We start from the raw sequence: 10,736 nt of genomic DNA, 5'->3' as shown, positions 1-10,736 counted from the left end.
TGTCATCTAAGCGAGAACGACTGCGTTGCACTGTGTTAAGCTCGAGATGCTTGTATTCGTTGAATATGAAGTGGAGATGACCACTATGGTTGTCAGGCACACCGCAGTGCAAAACTTTAACCCAGAGAATGTCGTGGATTTCGATCCAATTGTCCTCTACGACGTGTGGTGGAACGGCGATGCGACAGAGTGCTGCACATGGCTGGTAAGTTCTACTCATTCGTTAATAAGCATACCTTAAATGTTTATACGACTAACATTTCGAACGATTTAATCTTCACCGGCATGTGCTTTGTCCCGCTCATTTTGCAGTAAGCAAATGTCCGGCGCAATCTCGTAGCGTGACATTGGGGTTTAGGCCTGGCTGCTCGAGACGTATCTCTCCTTTGATTAGAGTCTCGGGCAGTCTGCGATATGTCTGGAAGGGTCGGCGTTATGAAATGGGGAGGGGGTGCAGCACGCTCTGCCGCGGACGCTCAAGGTAGACACTGCTTCGCAGCAGGAGCCATCGGTGCAAATGTGTGCTTTTGGCAGTTAGCAGCAGAATTTTGGTTTTGGACACATAATTTTGGGCGTAAATGTTAAGCGGCTCCATAATTAGTCTGATGGAATGACATATGCCACATGAGAACCTGTCTACTGCATGAACGGGTATCTGTCGTGTATTGGACGTGGGAGCCACGCTTGCAAATGCTTTGCATTCATGAAAGGATGAAACGAGAGTAATGCCAGAGGGAGACCAGAGGAACTGATATTCTGGCCTGATTTGTTATTATGACACTTGAATGTTTATCACCTAACATTGCTGCCTGTCGGCAGTGTCAGCTTTGTAATGCCTTGTTAAGTGCAATGCAGAAACTGAAGAAATGGTGCTGCACACGTCGAAAAGGCTCAGAAAGCTGTCCTTAGAAAAGGGCAAGAGCACCAAAGGTATGGCAACTGAAAGTTGACAAGATTTTAGATTTATATGTTGTTACTGATTTGTGTCATGTGCCTGTGCTTTATATAAAAAATGGCGCTACATGCTAGCATTTTTTACCCAAGCCCAAACCGCATGCGAGCGATTTTGTGCGCAACGGCGACGAGCGACGGAACAAGCCGTCGCGCAAACTGATCGCTCGTTCTTGTTGCTTGATCGCTTGGTTCTGGAAATCTACAATTCGTCGCCGGAACGACTTTCTATGAGCGACTAGCCAATAGCGCGAAGCCAGAACAGGATGTACATCAGTCAAGTACAACCGATTGTCACACGGAACAAGCGAATGACTCAATTTTGATACGCACAATGATAAGAACCTAGTTCAAGACCTTAAGAAATATTTATGGTGCTCTTTACAGTAAAACATATCAAGTTAAACTAATAGAGCATGCGTCACACCAGTTACGGCGCGTATTTGCTGCCCTCATACCAGCAACACCGGGGAGACAGCGCTCAAAGTCATCGCTCGCGTGTGGTACGACTTGTAGGCGACGAGCGAATGCGACAGCCATCTCCGTCACGTCACTTGTCGCTGTCGCGTGCAAGATCGCGTGCATGCGGTTTATACTTAAGGCTTGTTGAAGGCCTTACAAGAGCATTGCATCTTTTTGCAAAGGAAGTGAGCTCTGCAGTGGACACAATGTAGTGCATATTTGTGCATGAAGACATTTGTGTGTGGCTTTCTATGACTTCAAATTGCACTTACATGACTGTGTTCATCTTATTGTGTAATTTTTACAGGAATTATAACTGCCATGGCCTCTATGGCACCTTTGTCACAGGAGCATGGTAAGAGTACATTTTTTGTACAGCACTGTTCAGTTTCAAGCACCAATTTTTTCTAGTTGTGCAGTACTTCACACTCACTGATATTGGTCCACGCTCAGCAGTGCTTACTCACAGCCACTACCTTACAAATGGACCTTTTTCCAGTAAGCGACCCCTCTAGCGGCCGCCACTTCAACTAAATTTGACGGGCAAGACACACACGCTCCCACCGCTTCTCGCCTCTACGCAAAGCATGGTAGCGTTTGACCAAGCAGTCTCTTGCGACGGCTGTCCCTGCTTTTTTTTTCTTCTGTCGCTTGTGTTGCTGAAGCAGCTTCTCCTTGTCCTGCTCTAGCGCGCATGTATTTGCTCACATGTAGCGATAACACATTTTACATTTACCGATGCAATGGCAGCATGCTGATGCGATGTGCGGGCCATTTGTAACCAAGATTTGAGGGATGCGCCGGCTTTTTTTCTTGAGCAGCTTGGTCAGTACTTTGACTCAACTGGCGAAGGCATGTGTGAGCGTGAAACGCGCCTTGGCAGGACTTTCTTCAGGATAAACTCGACCGTCGTTTTGAGTGGCTCGACTTGAAGGAGGCGGTCAACAGACGCATGCACGTGCGTACGTGCTTGCCCTCAAGAGCGGGCATGCAAGCAGCTCACCATGATGAACAAACAATATGCAAAACTTCTGCGCACATACTGCGAGTGCACTGCAGGGCAAGTGTTGTTTTATATCGAGATATGTATCGTATATGGCATGATACTGGGGACTAAGTGGACGCAACACAGTACGGGGGGTAAGCAGAATGTAAGTGGACGCAACACGTTGTTTTGTCAGGTGCGTAAAGCTTCATTTGCCTGCAAAAAGTAACACTGGCGAGTTTTGCATAATGCGGCACCGCGGGTGTGTCGCTTTGGCCTCGAACGATGCATTCTGATCGGCTGTGTGGCGAGATTCTTCTTTTCGTTTGGCCCCATGTAACCGTACAGCTATTTCCGCTTGCATGCGGTAGCACGTTCTTAAGCCAATGGTAAAATCCGTGCGGTATACATACCCGTAGGTTAAAACATCACCGTGACTTCCGAGTCGGTCGTAAGGCGAGAAGTCCAATAACCACAGCGCTAGCATCATGCTGTTACGAGAACGCAGGCTTACCTCTCTCAGCAAGAATTGCGTGATAACTCACTGATAACATGGGGTATTTTTTTTTATTTGACCGTGCGCTCCACTCCAGTACAATGTTCACCATTCCACGCCGGTTTGTGCAATCGACGGTACAGAAAGTGCCTGCATGAGTTTTGTCGCAAACGCTGCGCCTATCGCTCGAGCGTTAGTTCAGAGTCTTTTTCATCGACAAAAATGCCTGAAGTCTTTCCCACAAACAGCTAAGTGTTTCCTTTAACCAATATTCTTGCCCAGAACACGAGAAAAATTATTGATCAGCAACTCAAGCTCAGGAAATTGCCGCGGATCATGCAAGGGCTCACGCACTCACTTCGCACACCTGCCCTGTGATAATGGCGGCGCGGCATGGAATGCAGCTGGGGCATGCCCATGTGCATAGCTGAATTGGAAAGAGGTCCATTCATTTGAGCCTATAGGCACTCATCATCATAGATTTGCAACCGTTTGCACTTTTTCACATTTGCTCTTATGATGTCACTGACGCCTACTCATGCTAACATTGATTCATGCCCGGTCATGTCAGAAATTTCACGAGATCGAAGGCGGTTGTATATTACACTTTTTTCTTGACCAAATAGATATGGTGGGCACGCCATTCAAAAGCATGCATCTGAATTTTGTTTTTAACAGAACCAGAACCAGTTTACCAGAAAAAGCTACCATAGACCAACTGGTAAAGGCTACATTTTCATGCGGAGTGCTTTTTCTCAAATTTGAAAGTATCTGTGAAGCAACATAAACGGAACATGGACACAAAACTATTATTACATAGTATATACAAACATAAAGGATATAGGTCGTATGGTTTCCCTTTTTAAGAGAAAAAATGCCTTCTAAAGATTTGAGAAATGCTACATTTTACAATATTGCAAAACCGATTTCACCTTTCATTTTTCAGTGCATGAAATTTTGCCGAATTTATGCCTGTGCGTGTAGAACTAGAAAGAAAATAGTATGCAATAACCATTTGATGGCAAATGAGTGACTACGGCTTAAGCGGTCAGGCATGGGGTTCAATGGGGGCTGGGTGGGGGAATCTTCGCGACTACATTTAAACTGCAATTACACATTAAGCGGGTACGTATTAATGAGGTTTGACTGTACCCGAGTTCCTTGAGTGTAGGCAGAAATAATTGCCGATGAATAACTGCAGCGTCATTGTACAGGTCATGTTTCCAAGGTACCAGTGTGTGGTATGTCCCACACAATGTTCCTGACAGACATTTTTGGTTTATATACCCCGGCAATGTGTAATCGTTACATTATGCTCTTTCGATAGCATGGGACTCCTATATTGCTTTTGAAGTCTTAAATCCTTACCTTTTATGAGACCTGGCAATTCAAGGGAAAAGTAGTACATTTTCTTTTGTAGCTGACATGGACATATTCACTGGAGAGGCCATCGATGTTGTCATCGGATCCTCAAGAGATGACTGATAGGTAACTTTAAAAGTCATAGAACTGTTTTTAAGGATCGATGTTACATTTACGTTCTGAAAGGGCTCGTACATTTCAGAGTGGGGAAAGAAACTGAGCGATGTCTCTTTTGTTTTTCCTTTATGGATGTAAGTAGCTGTGTATGATCCACGAACTAGATTTATGGCCGAGTACCATATTTATTCAAATCTAGGCCGGTCTCACTCCTAAGCCAGCACCTGAAGGTCTGAAGCCGGTGAAAAAAGTGCTTTTCTTGAATGTAAGCCGGACAAGTTAGGGCAACATACACAAAACGCAAAAAGCATTTATTAGTCACAACCCGTCCCAGCCCATGCAGTGTTGTCATTGCTGCTAGCCTTGTCGCTTACCTTCTTATCATTGTCAGCATAAAAGAGCAGACAATTTTTGGTGCCATTTAGTGCACTTTAGATGCTGCACTCCTTGAAAGCATGCAATCAAGCTTCATGGTGTGTCCCATGCTGCAGTGACCCAGCTCGCCACTTGTGTTAGTTATGTGCATTTAGTACAACCTGTTGCTGTTAGCTTATACGCTTTATCACTCGGCCAGATCGCGAAGTATTTCCGCAGGCAATCCATTCTCAAAATTCTTGTTGATACAGACGTCAAGTGGCTGAGGCTGGTCCGTCATGCCACCTGGTATAATAGCGATGTCCATTCAAGCTTGGGAGAGCACAGCCTTCATGCTGTCAGTAAGGTGCCCACAGTACATATCAAGGACAAGGAGACAGTTCTTGGGTGACGTTGCCATGTGACCCTAATCCACTAGTCAAACGTGGCACTCGTCATCCGCCTGTTCGCATTTGCCTGTGTGGCAGCATTTCTGGGAAAGGCTTCTTAAGCCGGCAGTGGCTTCCTTTTATAAATTATGTATGCAGGCAGCTTATGTCAATCAGCTGTGCCATGCAGCATCATGATCGCATGTTGCTTTCCGCAAGTGGCCGAGCACATGACACCCCTTTGGTGCTGTTGTCATTGGCTTGCTACACCACAGACATACCAAAATAAATGAAAAGCGGTCAGTTTACAGCACTCTACTGCAGCCACTTTTGATTGGCTGGAGTGGCCAAGTAGAAAATCTGACCCTGGTAATATGCTTGCTCTGGTATTTTTTTGTCTCACATAAATGTTTTAGTTGTGTAAGAGTGGGCAACAGTTTGTCTAGAACATTCACCCAAAAGACCGGTGTGCCACAGGGAGGCGTGCTTAGTTGCACGCTCTTTGTCGTAAAAATGAATTCACTTGACACAGTCATTCCACGCACCATGTTTTACTCTGTATACGTCGACGATGTGCAGATAGGTTTTAAATCCTGCAATCTTGCTATCTGCGAACGCCAGGTCCAGCTTGGCTTAAACAAGTTATGTAGATGGGCGGATGAAAATGGGTTTAAAGTGAACACGCAGAAAAGTACTTGCATGCTTTTCTCCAAGAAGACAGGCGCAACGCCAACCCCTAGTATTTTTATTAAAGGGACACTAAAGAGAAACCGGAAGTTGAGCTTAAATGGTAGATTATCCTTTCGCGATCACAGCCATACCATTCTTACTGCAAACAGATGTTTAATAAGCGAGAAAATAGCGAAAAACTGAAGGATAGGTGCTGACGCCCCTTCGAAATTCCCGCACTAACGTTCATGACGTCGGAGATTACAAACGTAGGCCGGTCGCGATTGGTCGAGAGCGATTTATCGCTGTTAATAAAACGCAAAATGAAATACACCTTAAACGTACATAAACAGCATTTGCCAACTTTTTAAACCATTTCAAGCGAGGAAGTACAAGTTTAGCACAAAATCAAATAAATAAGAAAAAATGGCATGTCGATACATGCGGCCGTGATAGTTTCGTAGTTTCGTTTTTGGTCAATGCATTGTCGCGCGCGCCTGTTCCGCTCTACGGTGTTTGGTGGCGTGTTGCGTGGCTCGAAAAACGTTGACTTCGCGGGAAACAGCCAGAAAATGCCTCGTGTGTGTAGTGTTGAGGGCTGTATAAATGGCCCAAGGCGCTTGATCAGGGGCAGCGGCAGTGTTGACTCGATTGTGTCCTTTCATGTGGCGTCGCGCGGAGAGCCCCGGCTCCCCGGCGTTCGCAATGGCTCAGTGCTCTGCCGGTGATAAAACGGCAAAAGAGCCAGAGAAACCGATGGTGTGCTCTCTGCATTTCTCGCCCTCGGATTATGTGTATAATCTTGCCCTTGGAAAGTATCTTGGCGTGCCCCATAGGCCAGTCCTTTCTCGAGCAGCTGTTCCCTCAATGCGGCCTTCATCAAACCCCGTACCGATGCCCCTGCAGCAGCAAACTGGCGGCTCGGTGAGTGCTGAATGTCATTAAATAAAGCCACGAAATAACCATACCGAGTACGTGCACAAATTTCTACGCTTGTTCTGTCGGGAACATCGTCGCCTGGCTGACCGGACGTTTCGCCTTCGTCGACAAAAACGAAGCTCTGCATTCCGCCGGCGCGGCCGGCGGCTCACCGCCATCGCACGCGGAAACACCTACCGCTCGAGCACGAAGGATCATTTCGCGCTCCGTTTCACTGAATCTCGCTGAAATGCAGTCCTGCTTCCCTGGCGAGCTCTTCGTTGCAAGGTTCAGCGGCAGCAACGGTATCCATCGCGGCGAACGCAAACGCAGCGACCATGCATGCAGCCATGATGCATCCAGCGCCTCGGCCGTTTACGCAAGCGGTGACGTATCATGGCGCATTCTGATTCGCCGAGAGCAATGCAATCTGTGACGACACTGCTTCAGCACCAAATCTGGGGTGAGAGAAATTGAGGAAGAGATAATTGGTCTTTGTTTACGAATTTCTCCGCTAATAACGCATATTTTTGCACCCAACAAAAACCGCATGCATTCCTGAAGGTCCCTCTTTTATTCTAGCTGAACTTCCCGCTTCTCTTTAGTGTCCCTTTAATGGAGATGAACTCAGTGTCAGCAGTGAACATAAATTCTTAGGAATCATCTTGGATTCAAAACTAACGTTTATACCCCACATCAAATACCTCAGGACGAAATGCATGAAAACAATGAACCTCCTTAAGCTTCTGTCCCACACCACATGGGGTAGCGACAGGAAGTGCCTATTGGACCTGTACAAAAGTCTTGTACGTACACGTTTAGACTATGGTGCCGTTGTGTACCACTCTGCCGCACCGTGCGCGTTGAAGATGCTAGATCCGATTCATCATTTAGGTATCCGCCTGGCCACAGGTGCTTTCAGGACAAGTCCTATACAAAGCCTATACGCAGAATAAAACGAGTGGTCACTTACCTTGCAGAGGTCATACTCTAGCTTTGCATATTTTCTGAAGGTACACGCAAACCCTGAACATCCGTGTTACGCTACCATAAATGATATGACTTGCACCACACTGTTCCGTAACCGCCCCACAGCAAAGGAGCCCTTCTCACTGCGTGTGAGGAAGCTCAGTGATGAAATGGGTGTCCCACTTTTAGAACCTCGTCTAAAAGCCCCAGCAAAGCTCTTACCACCGTGGCAGTGGCAGCTCATTAAATGTGATACATCATTTGTTCATGTTACAAAGCATGCTTCAGAGGCACACATCCGAATACACTTCCTCGAACTGCAGCTAAAGTACTCATGCCCAGAATTTTATACTGACGCATCGAAGTCCCATGCTGGCGTGTCTTATGCAGCCGTTGGTCCGTCTTTCTCAGAATCTGACGTCTTGCACCCGGAAACAAGCATCTTTTCCGCGGAGGCTTACGCAGTACTGTCGGCTGTTAAATGCATCAGGAAAACCAATCTACCCAATGCCATCATATTCACTGACTCCTTGAGTGTAGTAAAGTCCTTAATGTCACTCCGCAAACACAATAACCCTGTACTCAACGAGCTTTACTCACTTCTGTGCACTGCGTACTTATCTAACCAGCTTATTGTGATCTGCTGGGTGCCAGGCCACAGAGGCATCGAAGGGAACATGCTGGCAGACCAGATGGCCACATCTCTTACAGCGAAAGCTAGCAACACTTTCATATCTGTACCTGTGACAGACTTGAAGCCTTTTCTCCGCAGAAAAATTAGGACATATTGGCAGCAAATGTGGGACACTGAAACGTCGAATAAGCTGCATTTAATTAAACCTCAGTTGGGTAATTGGCGACCAACAACAAAAATACGGCGAACTGAAGTAATTCTTTGTCGACTTAGGATAGGCCATACCTACGGGACCCACTCTTACTTGCTGTCTGGTGCGGAACCTCCCATCTGCGCTAAATGTGGAGAGACGCTGACCGTCCTACATGTCCTGATAGAGTGCCGCGAATCAGAAGCTGAAAGAAAAAAGCACTTTCCTCTAGCTTACAAAGAGAACATTCCTCTTCATCCAGCAATTTTCCTTCATGTCGACTCATTTTTCACAGCAAATCACTTTTAAACTATTTACATGATGTTGATTCACTACAAGTTCTACGCCCGATAAATTCGTAGCATGACCTCTCAACAGAGGCTACTGCTGCGATACTACCATTTGTATGGCACGTGCCTCCAAAGCCTTGCACACAAGGTTCTTGATGAGGCAGCAGTGCCACTGGCACTTACAAATTTAAGAAAATCATCCTCTTAAAGCATGTTTTACGTCTCACAGGACACTTTAAAGCCATTGCCATAATTTTAATACATTTATGTTTTACGCACTGTACAGCGACTCTGCTTTTAGGCCCATATACAGCCGTGTTCAATCCTTTCCACTTCACTGTTCAATTAAATATTCATAATCATTTGCATGGCGCTCTTTGGCCAGACCTGGCCCTTGCGCCACTAAACATCACATATCATCATCAAATGTTTTAGTTGTGTTTATTGTTGTGATGAGGTTCTTTCAATAAATTATTTGCTACTGAGGCACAGCCTCAGCGCATGAAATTACGAAGCCGTTCGTTACCACAACAAGCCATTCATTAAAGAAAATACAGCGAAAAGAGAAAAACAAAACTCAGCATCTAATCACCAAAAAAAAAGGAATAAGTCCAGAAAGAAAGCATAAAAGTTGGAAGGGGGCCTACAGTTTCATGGTTGGCACTGGAGCTGTGGGATGGGCTAGAAGCGGCGACAGAGGCGGAGCTCGAAGTGGAGTAGCGATGACGAAACTAGAAGCAGTCGAAGAAAATCCTGGTCGCCCCCAGGCGAACACCAGGGATCCAATAATGTAGGAGGAAGTCCTGCAAGCTTCGCTGTGACGTTGGGATGGGTCACCCTAGTACGGTAGAGGTCTTGTCACCGGACACCAAGTCCAAGGGCTTCACCTCTGCGACCGGTACAAGGGGATCATTTCTTCTTATGTCGGTCGGCACCTTATCGTCAGGCAGCCATGATAGACACTGCTGTGAAGACAGGCGTAGTGGAGACGGGTAACGGCTAGACACCCTTGCGGCGTTCGCCAGCCGGAGTTCGGGCACGGCGCTGGAGACGCTGGACCGCCTGGGTCGGACGCCCTACCGACGTTCGCCAACCGCAGGCTGCAGGAAGAAGTTGGTTGTCGTGTCGATCCCAGGTGGGAGCCTGGAGCGGCCTTGGGCCAGAAGCTCGACCGGCCGCTGCCCCCGCACCCTGGTCATCTTCTTCACCCTCTTCCACGTCTCTCAAGATGGCTCTAGCTTGCTTGCTTCCTTACTTGTGGCTCACTTCTGGCACTTACCCACTACGATCACGGCACTCGCGCACTTCACATATCACAATTGTTGCTTAACACTATTGCCACAATTTCCTGTGTAGAACAGTGTCCCATGAAAGCACAACTATGCTTGCTCTCAATGCATACAAATGTACGAGAAGTGTTTGCAGATCATCTGCATTTGCTGGTGGTAGTAAAATTAAGAGTGTGCAGAAATGACAGCAGTGGGATAGTGGGCATAAAGAAACAGTTCTGTGCGAGACTAGCTTGATGGCTCCTCTAACTAAGCCGCCATAAAGCTATCTCGGTGCTTGTGGAGATAGCCATTCTCGCTGCGTCTTCCAAGCCCATAAAAAAATTGACACCACACAGAAGAAATAACTATATAAAATGAAATTGCACTTCTACTATAAGTTAGATGGTGCACTGCGCTCGTAGTGACGCAGGTCTCCAAAACGGCGCGAGAAAACATAATTGGTGGACTAATCTTTTATTATGGTAATGTCACTTGTGTGATGAAATCTAGGGTTTGACGCAAACTTGTCTGGCGAGGAAAGAACATGGCTGAATAAACGTACACTCGCCAACTGAAGAACACAAAAACAACAGATTGACGTTTTGGCACCCACTACGGGTGCCTTGTTCGCAATGAACGAATGCATGGTGATCTTTATTATATATGCGTTGGAAGACGC

Source organism: Dermacentor silvarum, chromosome 5 (assembly GCF_013339745.2).
Source record: "Dermacentor silvarum isolate Dsil-2018 chromosome 5, BIME_Dsil_1.4, whole genome shotgun sequence".
NCBI lineage: Eukaryota > Metazoa > Arthropoda > Arachnida > Ixodida > Ixodidae > Dermacentor > Dermacentor silvarum.
This window is presented reverse-complemented; position numbering follows the sequence as displayed.